The sequence below is a fragment of the Schistocerca piceifrons genome, chromosome 9 (assembly GCF_021461385.2).
Source record: "Schistocerca piceifrons isolate TAMUIC-IGC-003096 chromosome 9, iqSchPice1.1, whole genome shotgun sequence".
Lineage (NCBI taxonomy): Eukaryota > Metazoa > Arthropoda > Insecta > Orthoptera > Acrididae > Schistocerca > Schistocerca piceifrons.
In genome coordinates, this window is record NC_060146.1 from 183,339,404 (window position 1) to 183,355,068 (window position 15,665).

A 15,665-nucleotide genomic window follows, 5' to 3' on the forward strand; every position below is an offset into this window, starting at 1 on the left:
CTGCGCGTAGGGGCTCTTGGCTCCTTCTTCCAAAATGCAGGGGCGTAGGAACGGATTCACAGTCCCTATGTAAAACTCGGGGAATATATATATGAGAGATGTTTCCTAGTGGGCACACACACACTAAACATACATATCCACCCCACCCTCCTGGTATTAAAAGAAGAAATCGCACACTAACGAGAAGTCAGAGTGTCCCACCTCAAGTTCGTCTGGAGGAAACACTGATTCAGTTCATAATCTTTATTTCCCATGCGTTATTTCCCATGCAGAGCTATCACTGAAGGGCTGAACATTTCTAAATGAAGTATTCAGGACATTCGCTAGAATGTTTTGAAGCGGAGAAAAAGTCTGTGAAAAGTTTGTCCCACACACATCGACTCCAGAACAAAAGCAACCGTCCGTGGGCGCCTGCTGTGACTTGATTCAAATGCAAACAGCAGACCTTTTCTGGAAAAAATCATCATGGGTGACGAGACTTGGCATTATCCATATGAACCTATTAAATGGTTAAAATGGCTCTGAGCACTATGGGACTCAACTGCTGAGGTCATCAGTCCCCTAGAACTTAGAACTAACCTAAGGACATCATACACATCCATGTCCGAGGCAGGAGTCGAACCTGCGACCGTAGCGGTCGCGCGGTACCAGACTGTAGCGTCTAGAATAGCTCGGCCACCCCGGCCGGCGAACCTATTAAAAGACGACAAAGTGCAGACTGGATCTCTCATGGTTTTCCTAGACTGAAGAAGGTGCGAATGACAAAATCCAAATTGAAGATAATACGTGTCGTATTTTTTGACGCTCACAGCATTATCTACAGTAAGATATTCCCACTGGAACCAATATTATTTTGGTGTCGTGGTATGGTTGTGCAAAAGGATTCAGAGAGTTTGTGTTCGAAATGGGAGGGGAGGGATTTCCCCTCGTTGTATATCAATGAGCTCTCTCATGCAGCTGCAATTGTGGTAGAGTTTGCAGCGACGAAAACATGTACCAGCTCTTAACCAATCCCTATATTAACAGGTTATCAGCAGCAGTTCGAGGACAGAACAGATTATAGGGTTTCTTATATCAAGGTCGCTGATAAAGCTTCTGGGGCATCGTGTTACACTTGAAGCAAATATACCTCGGGGCAGGAGTCGAACCTGCGACCGTAGCGGTCGCACGGTTCCAGACTGTAGCGCCCAGAACCGCTAGGCCACCCCGGCCGGCGAACATATTAAAATACGACAAAGTGCAGACTGGATTTCTCATGGTTTGCCTAGACTGAAGAAGGTGCGAATGACAAAATCCAAAGTGAAGATAATACGTGTCGTATTTTTTGACGCTCACAGTATTATCTACAGTAAGATATTCCCACTGGAACCAATATCATTTTGGTGTCGTGGTATGGTTGTGCAAAAGGATTCAGAGAGTTTGTGATCAAAATGGGAGGCGAGGGATTTCCCCTCGTTGCATATCATGCAGCTACAATTGTGGCAGAGTTTGCAGCGGCGAAAACATGTACCAGCTCTTAACCAATCCCTATATTAACAGCTTACCAGCAGCAGTTCGAGGACAGAACAGATTCTAGGGTTTCTTATATCAAGGTCGCTGATAAAGCTTCTGGGGCATCATGTTACACTTGAAGCAAATATGCGAGCTATATTAGACGTCACCCCCTCCCTCCCCTCTCCCTCAAGATCTTTCTGCCACCCTTTCTCATTTAGAGCAATTGTGTGGGTTTTGTCATTCAAGACCTGTACACTGTAGTGAGAGGATTCGGTTTGTTTGAGAAGATGGTGTGGGTAATTGTTACAAATAATGATGATAACAAATATTTTATCATTAATGAAACGACGCGAGTTATTTCATTGAAGGTGTAAGTGAGAGGACAGTGTGTGTGTGTGTGTGTGTGTGTGTGTGTGTGTGTGTTTGTTATAAATAATAATAATAATAGTAATTTAACGTTCTTTAACAAAGATGAAATAATAAACTTTACGATTACCTTAAAATGAGATCTGAAGTATGAAATGAGTACTGAACTCGAATTGTCGTGTTGCGTGTTGTAAGTGCAAGTGGAGTGCTTACTCTGTGTTACTGTTAGCAAAAGTTTACACGAATTGATTGGGCAATGCAACTCCAAATACCAGTAAAGAAACACAGTCACTGCAAGGTACATTCAGCCCCTTAGGCACTGAATCATCTGGCCCAGTGCAAAACTGATAACTTTGGTCCCTGTGCACACAAGAAAGACATTAAATTGTCTTATCTCTAGAGCAGCAACGGTGGAACGCGATATGTTCTGGTCTGTCATAAAGAAAATAACAAATATGCTAAGTACAGGCTCAGCGGTGCAGTGCTGACCGTAATACTTTCGAATGTACATGAAATTCTTTTAGCTGTTAAACGAGAACATTTAAAAAATCCAACTCTTTGAAAAATATATGACATGGACAGGGAGGCTGTACTGATTGTGGTGACTTACTAACACAGATTTTTTGTGAAATTATATTGCAACTTAAGTTTGGCTTTTCAAAAATATTTGACAACTGAAGTTACATCGGTCAAAAAGAAAAAAAAAAGAATATATCATATCTAGTAAATTACCCACAAATAATGAGATTTTTACAGCAAGTATGATCTGACCTCACTAATCCAGCATAAATGCAAATTATCAAATTACACATAGCTCTGTTAACAAGTCTTAGAAGCATTACAAAAGTGATCTATCTAACTAGCCTTTTTATTAATCAGTTTACATATATTCTGGGTTTACTCAACAATTACAAATTATTAGCCAGCTCATCTGTACTAACGTTCTGTCAAATCGAAAATTATAATTATTTAACATCTTTACCTTGCTTGCATGCAGATTTCTGCTTCCGAGTTCTCTTAATTCCTGCATTAATCTAACACTTGGCGGCTTCACAGAGCATACCACAAAAACTGTCTACTCCATCGTCTTTCGCTGACAGACAGCTACCTACAACTTTGCGCCCAGGAAGCAGTATCTTTGGCTCTGCGGTCGTGCGCAGTCAGCGATCCGCATTATATTGCCTATCAGAGACAGACATCGATTATAAAATCATTTACTAGGTTCATTTTAGTTTACATTAATAATACTGCATTCGGTGTGCCACATACAAGTGTGGCCCAGTAGACTCCTTTCAATACTTATCACAAAATTAATGCCTTATTTGTGGTCATCGGGAAACATACGTACCACAACTTAGGGGTAACCCAATGGTTTTGGGAATACGTTTTACCACCTCTGTCTATGCCTGACATCTTGTGGTAATAGGCTGCACGAGGTGTACGAAAACTGCTGCAACAATCACATTCTGTTTCTCGTGGGGATTACTGCTTGTAACACCATAGCTCTATTGCTGTGCTGATTTATTTTGTTTTTTTGCTTTATTTAATGTTACATTGTTGATCGTCTGTAAATGTGTTTGAATCGATAGCAAAATTGTGTACTCTTTTCTTTGTCAAACCTTTGATGTCGTGATTTGATTCTATGCTGTGTAGCATATGTCTCGTTTAAATGCTTTGACCCATTTGGAGGGAACAAAGCTTACTGTATATGATTGTAATTTTGTGTGAATAATTTTTTGTAGACATGTTAATATGTGCAAATGTTCTGTGTTATTCAATACGTTTGTTTGCTGTTATGTAAACTGCTGATCCTCACTTAGGAATCTTAGTAGTTTGGTGTATAAGAGGTAGGGTGGTTCCCCTCGGGAACGGAACTGTGTAGCGCGCGCAAATTGTGGTTGGCCTAGGTGGAAAAGGTGGAACTGATAGTCAGTCGGGGACGAGCCAGCAGTCGGGGATGAGCTACGAGTCCATGCACTGCCATGTAAAGGATGCATATTGTGCTGAATCCGAGAGAGGCTTTTCCTGCTTCTTTCTAAGGCCTCAGATGGATGGATAAATAGCTGGAACTATTCTGGAATTTATATCTATCATCGCCACCAAGAAACGACAGAGTCCAGCAATTCTGCCTGCAAATCCACCTACCAACATGCAGTTGCCACCACGTTGCGCAATCACTGTAACGTAATACTATAATGATGTACAGTGAAGGATCAGCTTAATGGATGTGTTATTGTGCTCAAATATAAGGTAATTTATATCTGAATTTATGTACCAACCTTGAATTTTCTCCTCATCATAACACCTCTCAGGTTCCTTTCCGTTTGAACTAAAGTAATTACCGAGTGTTCCTATTGAAAGAACTTTTATGACCAATGTTATGCTAATTAATGTCTCTTGAACTTAGTAAAAAAAAAAATTAAAGTTAATGTGGCAAGAAAGTGGGTTGAAGTAAATGTTGTTCGATGAAAATAATTTTCCGATTAATACTGCTTATTAAAGTACTGTTGCCAACTGCAAAATTAAAAGTTCTTAAGGCTGAGGTTTCTAAAGTTTTGCTTAGCTAATGATCACCTTGATATCTGTAGTAAATTCTAAAAGGTGAGTCAGTTTCTTGCAATTTTGTTAACATTGTGTTTCGATGTAGTAAAAGTGAGAAAGCTGCAGTTGTGAAACGTTATACACTCTTGTTTGCTAAGTGTTTGTCTCTCTTGTGTGCATATTAACAGTATAAAGACCACTCAGTTTGTGTAAGCCCTGAAAGTGATAGTGTTTTTCTGTACCTGTTATAATTTTGCAAATAGTTTGTGTTGCTCCAACTGTTAGTTTCGCTCTTACCATAAACATATGAGTGTGTTAGAGTTCATTGCACTCGCTTGTGGTCAAGTATAGGTTGCGTTTACCCATTTGAGTTACTAACAACTATTTTCTTCAACGAGAATGTTAATCATTCTTTTGCCTAGTTAGGCTGGCGACCGTTTTCCATTATCAGTTAAACAGTGCAGATAGGCAAAATTTTGTTTGTCACTGTTTAATTATTTACGTAATTCTGACTTTCATTTCCGATAAGCCACCTCTGTTAGGTACAACACGGTCAACATAACAAAATTCCTCTCAGAGGGTAACACTACTCTGTCACTTTATACCATAGTTGCTTTAACAAGATAGTGTTATTTCACGACCTGCTTCCAACTTTTAGGTTATGGTATAACAGTAGCAGACGGAAGTGTTATATGCTGTTGTCAGAATACATTGCTTCGCTTGGTCAATATACATTATTGCGACCTGTATCAGCTCATACCTTTATTGTGTGATAAAGTTTCAAGGATTGTTTTCACATTGTGGTAAGTATACTTTAATATCGATAGCAAATATATTTTAAATAAAGTAAAAGAAAACGTAAAAATAGGAAACACTGTTCATTATTTTTTACGTGTAATGGCAACACATAACAGCAGACAAAAGGGAAGTGGGAGATCCATTTACCAGTAATTTTAATACCACACAAAAGTGCCATGGTGATGTATATGTGTACCATCATACTTTTTGATGCTAAATCACAAAAATAAAATTATCAAAAAATTGATCACATTACTAATAAGATATCGGATAGCAAAAATAATTACTTTCGCAGAGTTGCTGCAAAAATGCGCCATCGAAAGGATTAAGGCTAAAGGAACTGAAGTGATCGAAGCGAGATATGAACACACACAAAAAAACAAAAATACAATCACTGCCGCGGAAGTTAAGAATATAACGGTGGAAGCAACAATATTGTATTTTATTCAAGATTGTTACTAGAATCGCGGCTTCCTGAACAGTGGCCATATTTCTTCTGATCATTGAGTTCTATTCCTAGAAGGTTAGTTTAATTTACGTTCTTTGCTGCAAACAAGTACCGCACTTACAAATGGTTGTCTCGTGATGCTCATTACCTCCGTGCGAAATTTTTACTTAGGAGGCTACATTATCGACGCGAGGAGCGCTAAGCAACAAACACGTCATTATTTCCCCAGTCACATACCCTCTCCAAACAGTGCCTAACGTACCTTGCTTCAGCACCTCGTTTCGTCCCTGAGATAGGCCCTTACAGGCCAACTTCCCATACACAATATTGACAGACGAATACAGTGTTTAATAGAGTTCGGCAACTTTTTCTTGTTCAGTTTCTTACTTTGTATAAGGACATGTTCAAAACAGAATTTTTCCCTGACCCTTTGATGGACCAGTACCATAGTAGTCAAGTGCAATATAAAGTTTATCAATACATGTTAACAGGGGCATTATAACACGAAGAACAGTCAGTATTCCAGCAACAACTTACGTACTACTCTGCCCCACACTGTCTGCTGTCGCCTTGCAGGAGCGCTTCTTAGTCACTACTGAAGTACTTCAAAGCAGTTTTTTATATTGCCTACCAAAGAGAGAAAAAAAATTATTCCAAAATGTTTCACTTTTATAATAGTCTTTGCAAAATATTCCTCTTAGTTGCGATTCCTTTGAATGTGCATTTTCCCCCCGTCGCTGTAAGTTGTTTGTTTTCTGTGTTTCAAGTATTTTTATAGCCACGTCAATTTTTTGTTTTACTTCGAGGACTGGAAAATTTCTGTTTTGCATAAACAATGATCAAACCTGCATAACTGCTAGAGCCTTATAAAGCACAACTAATTTCGTTACAAGCAACCACTTTGTGAGATATTTTAGCAACTCTCCAGTTTCAGATGTCTCAAGAGTTGATCAGGAACAATAATGACTCAGTTTTTCATAGCAAATGGGCAAGAGAACTGCGACTTTCAAGCAAATCTACAACAGCATTACATTATGGAGCAACCCAACGTACTTGTGAAACTTGACCTAATTTTAATGGCTGAGAGGATGTATCTTGTGAAACATCCTGTAGTAGTCTCTTATTTTTGTTACTCCGGGAGAACACGGAATAAAGGGAATTTAAAAAGTCTTTATATGATACATTTCTGCTGCATCATTCAAGACATGGTGTACAGCTACAGTAGTTCCATTCTATTGTTCATAAAATGCACGACAATTTAGTCCTTACGCCAATGAACATACAGCAAAGCGGAAAGCGGCTCCACCTGTGCATGATGCAAACATTGTTGATGCACCATATCTTCCGATACCTACAAATTGTTTCTTGATACAGCATATTTAAATTTGAAGAACTGCTATTATTGTACTGAATATACCTTTTCTTGTTCCACTTTCTAATTCAACAATATCGAAAAACTAATTGTAAGCAACTCCCTCAAAGGACAAACGCGTGTATACTATTGATCAGATTTTATTGGAAATTTTTGTATTTGTGTTCCTCATGATAATAAAGTTTGCATGCGATTCTACGGGGTGACACAGGGAAGACGTACATTTTCGAACTGAGTAGTACTAGAGATGGGTCGAACTCCCATGAACTACTTCATTCATTTCACTCTTTGCCGTGAAACGTTCAAATGAAGTAGTTGATTCATGAAGTACGATAGCCTGGCGAAGTTGCCCAGTTCGCCGCTCAGCCGCGGCTACGCTCGCTTCGCCTCGCTCGTACAATAAAGCTTCGTAATACTTCACAATTTTACCAACAGATGGCCGAACTATGCAGTAACGTGCACGCAACGTTTTACGCTCTTACAGCGCCTCAGTTAACTTATATAGAGCATGGTCGAAGGGGACAAAGGAGAGATAAACAGAGAAGCCTGTCACATATAAATAAGGTATTACGTTTAATCTTGCTCGGCATTTTCTCATGAAGCGCCCAAAAAAGTCTTTAACTGCCAAATGAAACATTATTTGTTGTATTCATGGACTGAAAATTAGGGCTCCCAACGAAATGCAGTCCAATTTTATGTTCCTTTTAAAATTTAATCCAAAAGAGAATGAGTATGTTTACCACTGTCACAAAGTCTATATACCTACGGTAAGTGATTATTCAGAAGTTTTCCTGTAGATTTTATTTTTGGTGAGAATAATAACCCTCCAGATTCAAAACGTAAACTGTCACCTGTAGTCATTGGTACGATTTCAGGTGAAATCCCTCTTTCAGTGTTATTAACAAACCTTTTATTTTCATGTTGGCTGTGCGTGCTCACACAGCCAGCCTCTTCGTTTGTATCTTTAATATTCATTTGCCTGCAAGCGCTGCCAACGGTAGGCTATCCGTGGACGCGAAGTGTAACTGCACAAATAGTCACGGGTAATGATGTCAGCACTGCAGGAAGCAACTGACGCTGCTTTCCCCTCGCCCCTCACCGCCCCAACCCCTCGCAAACCTATCGTTTTCCACAAACACCGCGCGATTCGTCGACAGGCAGTAGAGGGAGGACTGAAGTGAAGGGAGAACGAGTGACGTAGCGCCGATGTAGTGGAAGAGGGGAAGAGAGTGAGTGAACGAACTAGAAACAAGTGTGGAGTGTGCTGTCTGTGAAGAGTTTGAAGTACCAGTTCATTGAAATTGAGTGGTTAGTTCACACTTCACTGGAGTGAAGCGTTCATTTGAACGACTCGTTCACGATCTCCCCATCACTAAGTAGTACTGAGAGTGTGGTGGAGGGAGTAGGTCGTGGTGGGGATAGTTCTTTCCCACACAAGACTCCATTCCAATTACAATGGAGCAGTGGGACTTGCAATATCGTTTGTTCGTCTACGACAGTTTTGGTAGAAGTGGTGAGTCTGTTATGGCTGCGCAGCGAATGTTGCGTTTGTAATTCAATCACGATCAGTAGCGACTTGTTCCGAGTCGTAGCACAATCCTCTGGTTGGTGGAACAAATTCAAATGGCTCTGAGCACTATGGGACTCAACTGCTGAGGTCATTAGTCCCCTAGAACTTAGAACTAGTTAAACCTAACTAACCTAAGGACATCACAAACATCCACGCCCGAGGCAGGATTCGAACCTGCGACCGTAGCGGTCTTGCGGTTCCAGACTGCAGCGCCTTTAACCGCACGGCCACTTCGGCCGGCTTGGTGGAACACTTCAGATCAAATGGGAACATAGTGGATAAGACGCGGACGAGTACAGGACCGAGACGAAGTATAACGACGCCAGAAAATGTTGCAAGGATAAGGGCAACGATAGTCAGAAGCTCACACGGTCAGCTAGACGTCATCTTAGAGAGCTAGCGATCAATCGTGAATCCTTGACACGAATTTTGAAGATACTGAAATTCCAGCCGAACTAACTTCTTACTGTGAAACATTTGAAGGCAACTGGTTTTGCTGTATGTGAAGACTTTGCTTGCAGAATGGAAGTGATTTGAGTGTTAATGTGATTTAATTGATGAAACTCATTTTCATTCAAATGGGACCCTCAGTAAACAAAACCTGCGCCACTCGCCTCCTTAGCATCAAATGTTCAGATGTGTGTGAAATCTTATGGGACTTAACTGCTGAGGTCATCAGTCCCTAAGCTTACACGCCACTTAACCTAAATTATCCTAAGGACAAACACACACACCCATTCCCGAGGGAGGACTCGACCCTCCGCTGGGGCCAGCCGCACAGTCCATGACTGCAGCGCCTAAGACCGCTCGGCTAATCCCGCGCGGCTCCTTAGCATCCACACTTTATTCATCAGCGTCTGTTACACTCTGAAAAGTCTCAGTCTGGTGCTGTTGGCTTCTTCCGCATTACTGGATAGTATTTTTTTCTAAGAAAATGGGGCCAGAATCACTGTTAATTCAGATCAGTAAATTAATACGCTTGAAATTTGAAACCAGAATTGAGAAGATGAAGAATCTCCTCAAAAAATGTTTGATGTCAGCAGGATGGTGCTACATCGCACACCATGAACGCTTCGTTGGCATCCCTTCGACACTTGTTTCCTGGACAGATTATCTCACATTTTGGCCATGTTCCTTGGCCTCCCAGATCTCCTGACTTAGCAATGTGCGACGTTTTGTCAGTGGGTGTACCTAAAGAGCCGTGTATATTAACCACATACCGCGGAATTTAGACCATTTGAAGAATGCAGTCATTCAACAAATTGCTGCCAGGGACATTGCCCTGTTTCATGGTGGAAGTGAAGAAGAGTCTTGACGCGTTCATTTGCAGTTATGGACATCACCTCGACGACTATTTAGGCACTGAAAACTCAGATCTCAACAACAAAACACTTGTGATTATATTTTCTTGATTTTGTTTTTCCCCCAACTTTTCACTTTCACTCACGCATTTTTCTATACTTTACGTTTCTTTGTTACAGATGGTTTCTATGCCTTTCATGTGTGATTTGCACTCTGCATGATCAAGGATTTTATTGTTTAGTTAATTGGCATCATTAAGAGAAACACCAGCAAAAAACGCCTTATCTTCACGTTCTAAGCTTTCCACCTTAAATTCGTGAAATTATGAGTACACCGCGAATCTTACCAATTTTTTTTGTCATAAACAGCGCCGGCTTGGTTTTCTGTCACTTTTGAAAACATAAAGCAATACAATTTATCACTGTAATTTCATGCTTACTTTTACTCCCATTCCTGCCTAGAGATTTCTCACAGTTTTCAGTTCGCGAAGATTCTCTTTGTTAGCACCGTCATTAGAATCACTATCTATCTTAACTCTTTCAGCACCACTGTTTGCATCCTGACTGTCAATGTTTGCACATGTTTACAGTATTGTACTTAAAATGTGACGGATTTTTGGAAAGACATACTGAAGTACCGTAATTCTTATAGGCCCGCACGCACGCAGCTCGGTAATGTTTCAAATGGCTCTAAGCACTATGGACTTAACATCTGAGGTCATCAGTCCCCTAGACTTAGAACTACTTAAACCTAACTAACCTACGGACGTCACACACATCCATGCCCGAGGCAGGACTCGAACCTGCGACCGTAGCAGCAGCGCAGTTCTGGACTGAAGCGCCTAGAACCACTCAGCCACACGGCCGGCAGCTCATTAGTAATGCTCACAAGTAACGAATTCGGAGCTTAGATTAAAGCAATAGTGACTGCACGAGAATGAGAGATCCATTTTGACATGTTTGAAATTATATCTCTTCTTCCAAAACTAATGAAACATGTTACTACGAAAATTCACTCAGGTTCAGGAAAACAAGAATACCTTGGACGACTAGAGACAGGACGCTCATATTCACAGGACACGTACATTAGCATGTACTCCAGAAACGATTAGCATTTCAGTCACCTCGGTTGAATATGTTTCCTGTTGCCTCGTCGGCACAGGGTCCGCCAGGGTGAATATGAACGTCCTATTTCTAGGCTTTCAAGGCGTTCTGTTTTTTTTTCTGAACGTGAGTGTAGTAATAGTGTATTACAGTTCTATCTATGGTTCCACAAATTTAAATTAAATATTCTACTCAGTGGGAAATAATCATAGAAACGGTACCTGTCAGTGTAGACATCCATCGCATTAGGAATGTTAAACAGTTCGTTAGGCTGCAGGGCATACGTTATCTTTCAAATATTGCATACGAACGTACACTGTCCATAAAGTTCCGAGAATGATTTTATTCTCAGCGTCAATGACGCCTATACAGGGGGCAGGAGAAAATTTAAAATCAGATTATGCAACATACCGGGGTGGGGGTGGGGAGGCGGGTGGACGACAAACCCCCAAATTACTCCCTGCGAATTGCACACTGCGTCTCGTTCTCCAAGAACGACACTTGTCCTTCAAAACGTTTAAACCATTCAGACACTGGTGCACGACTTAAACAAAACCGTCGTAAGCTTCTTTACGGATTCAGGCGTCTCTGTAGCCCTTTTAACGAAGACAGCACAAAATCTTTATACTATTCATTGGTCCATCGCGATTTGTGATACAAAACCTTCACCCACTATGGTCAAACACATTTGTGCTGTTTACAGTTATTAGTTGAAGTTCTCGAATTGTCTGACAAATCGAATTTAATGGACATGCATGCTGACACGCAACGTTTCTATTTGATGTTACTCGTTTTTGTATTTTTATGCTCTCATTTGGAGTCTGATTGCCCATCGACAGTATGTAAGCAACAGTGGGTAATGTAATATCAAGCTGTTAAATGATTAACATCGCTGACCGCTGACAAAGGCCGATAGGGAAGCAGTGTTTTTTGTTATTATCTGCAGCTTAGTTAGCCATACTGCCAACAAATATAAAAACACTCTAAAGTGAATTCACAATATAGACGTGGCAGTGCTCATTTAGGCGACCTGGTGACGTATTGAACAACACGAATGTAAGGTTCAAATGGTTCAAATGGCTCTTAGCACTATGGGACTTAACTTCTGAGGTCATCAGTCCCCTAGAACTTAGAACTGCTTAACCCTAACTAACCTAAGGTCATCACGCACATCCATGCCCGAGGCAGGATTCGAACCTGCGACCGTAGCGGTCGCGCGGTACGAACGTAAGGTACACTGCGCTTTATACTTTTAAAGTACAGTACTCCAAGTTATCGAAATAAAGCAAGGAAATATCAATAGGTCGTTTTACATCTTTTCCACATTTCAGCCCTGCTCCTCAGCCCGGCTACTAGGGCTGGTGGGCTATCTTACTCCCAAAGCATTTTTGCACAAATAGTGAGTCATGTAGACGCCACATTTGGTTGAAACTGCTCCAGACGTTGTCGAGTTACGCTTTTTTGATCATTTTCAAGCCCAACCTTAGCCATAGGGGTGATTGGAATGCTTCACTGTCGAAGTAGTAGTTTTTTAGGTAGCAAGTGGTGTTTGTACTAAGTTTCTTAGAAATTGCTACACGTATTACAGAGATATGGTGATCAATGTCGTCACCAATAAGTCTAGCGATTCAGAAAGATACTTACCACTGGGTTTGGATCAATTACGTGGCGAAATACGCTACAGAGCCACATGAAATATGCGTAACATATGTCATATACACGGATTCCCAAAACATTATTACTAACTGCTTGCCGGCCTTTGTGGCCGTGCGGCTCTAGGCGCTTCAGTCCGGAACCGCGCTGCTGCTACGGTCGCAGGTTTGAATCCTGCCTCGGGCATCGATGTGTTTGGTGTCCTTGGGTTAGTTAGGTTTAAGTAGTTCTAAGTCTAGGGGACTGATGACCTCAGATGTTACGTCCCATAGTGCTTGGAGCCAGTTGAAGCATTTGAAGTAACTGCTTGAAAGTGTGATGGTCCACCTGTGGGACGCAGTTCAGCAATGATTCTGCGTGCCATGGGTTCGACGAGTACTTCATAGTTTCCAGAGGTTTGTGGCTCCAGATGCCTACACACACTTCTCGCAATTTACGGGCGGATGGTTTGTGGGCTTGGAGCTGGCGCCTGATAGCGTTCCAGTTGGGTTTCACCGGATTCAGATACGACAAATTTGATGGCCAAGAAACTATCATGCTCCTCAAACCGCTGCAGTACGATTCTGGCCTCGCGACAGGAGCAATTATCCTGCTCGAAGATGCCACCGCTATTGGAGATGCCACTGCCACATCAAGCATAAACGGTTACAGATCGTCCATAATAATGTTCACGTAGTGCCCTGCCGTGATGCTGCCTTCGATTACTACCGCAGGTTCCATGGAAGCCGAGGTGAATGTCCCCCATAACATAGTACTGCTCCCACCGGCATGCATAAGTGGCGTGCTGAACGATCTGAACAGCATTTTGTCTGTTCAAAGAGATTTCGGGCTTCCAGCCGGTCAGCGTAAACTTCATTACACGATATTTCGGCTGGACAACTGCCAGCCATCTTCACGTGAGCCGAACGAGGACTGACGAAGACGCTCCGTCTTATAAAGTGCGCTGTGGTACAGCCGCGCATGCGTTGCAGTCGCGGAGACAGAAGGGCCACACCGCCCAGCGGCAGCACCCTCGCTGGTGGAACTGCAAGACTCAGCTGCCGTCGGTACTGTCGCTGGCCGCAGCTATCGAAGTCTTCTGGCGTCTTCGTCTCGAGCAAATTTCGGAGATGACGGGAATCCACGCGTTATTCAGTTGGTAACCATTTTCGCGGTTCATTAGATTTTCCGCAATGTATATTTCAACGGATTCTTTGATAATGGAGTCCCAAAAGATTGTTGCTGTGGCCAAAATCGAAGTTTGTCATACTCCATTGAATGTCCGTTGAAAATACAATGTTCCGCAACTGCAGACGCGTGGAATGCCGTCATCTCCGAAATTTGCTCGGGACGAAGACGCCAGAAGACTTCGATAGCAGCGGCCAGCGACAATACCGACGGCAGCTGAGTCTTGCAGTTCCACCAGCGAGGGCGCTGCCGCTGGGCGGTGTGGCCCTTCTGTCTCCGCGTTTTCAACGCATGCGCGGCTGTACCACAGCGCACTTCATAAGACGGAGCGGAGAACGTCTTCGTCAGTCCTCGTTCGGCTCACCTGAAGATGGCTGGTAATTGTCCAGCCGAAATATCGTGTAATGAAGTTCACGATGTCCGGCTGCAAGCCCGAAATCTTTTTGAACAGTTGATTCGCCGGGAAAATTTTAAATATTACAGCCTTTCGTCTGTATGGCGGCTTATCTGGACGCGACCATAGACCTAGTTTAACAATAAACGGGACTCGTCCGACCAGGCGACACGATTCCATTGATACGCGGTCCAGTCTGGATGACCCCATGCCGACTGTAATGTTGTTGGGTCTACATGGGAACACTTAGGTATCCTCTGGTGCTTAACACAATTTTCAGCACTGTGGGCTGAACGGTGAGCTCCAAAACACCTGTGTCTGTCTGTGACAGCACTGTATCCTGTCGTCATATCTGCCACAGATCTCCGCCTATCCCGCCTCAGAGGAGCGGTCAAGCCTCCGATCCCTGTGTCCTGTGATGAGGTATGGACGTCCAACTTCTCGTCGCCTACTCGTGGTTTCAGCATTTTTCAACCACTTTCCATACCTGCTCACGACAGTAGCACGGCAACAGTCGACCAGCTTCGCCGTTTGCGGGATGCTCGCTCCAGCCACTGGGCCTCAACAATCTGGCTTTTGTTAAAGTCTCTTAAAACGGTGGATTTCCGCATTTGCGCCACTTGTCGTCGTCAGAATGATTCCTCACTCCTCTCTGCTCCGCCGGTATGCTTCTCTTACCACGTACCACGTCACGTGCCCTCAGCGCTACCAGGAAGCATACAGCTTCGCGGTGCGCTGTCGTCATAATTTTTTGTTCAAATGGTTCAAATAGCCCTAAGCACTATGGGACTCAACATCTGAGGTCATCAGTCCCCTAGACTTAGATCTACTTAAACCTAACTAACCTAAGGACACCATAAACACCCACGCCCGAGGCAGGGTTCGAACCTGCGACCGTAGCAGCAGCGCGGTTCCGGACTGAAGCGCCTAGAATCGCTCGGCCACAGCGGTCGGCTAATTTTTTGTCTCATCAGCGTATATGTAAAATATGACGACGCGGGCGAAGCCGTGAGCGAATGGAGGTTAGCAACGCAATCATCAAACAAAGTGTCGAAGTTTATTTTATTGGCGTGTTCCTGTATTAACAATATTAAAATCTCTACCTCTATTGCTGACAGACTGCACTGTTTGCTACCGTTTGCTGCACTGATGTAGAGCGCTTCACGATTTTGCGCGTCATCCTAGAGGAGGAGCTATTCTAAAGTTCTCCGTATCTTTCCAACTTTCGTATGTGTACCGCAGGATCTTTCTCTCTCCTGAAGTACTTCACCATAAAGGATTTGAGTGTGAACAAAAAAATGACTCCAGAGGATTACAGCGGTGAATGGGGATATGACAAACAACCGATTGGGAGAATTGCTCCAGAGTAATAAGGGGCCTAGTCTAAGAGTGTAGACAAGCAGGATCCTCCGTGGATTTCGGTTGACGTTAAGAAGCTGATATGCAAAAAGAAGAAA

General features: G+C 42.6%; 1 pseudogene; it reads right to left on the bottom strand.

Annotated features, from left to right (window-relative positions):
• Positions 1-15,353: 15,353 nt before the first annotated feature.
• LOC124717557 lies at positions 15,354-15,454 on the bottom strand (annotated as a pseudogene).
• Between the last annotated feature and the right edge of the window lie 211 nt (positions 15,455-15,665).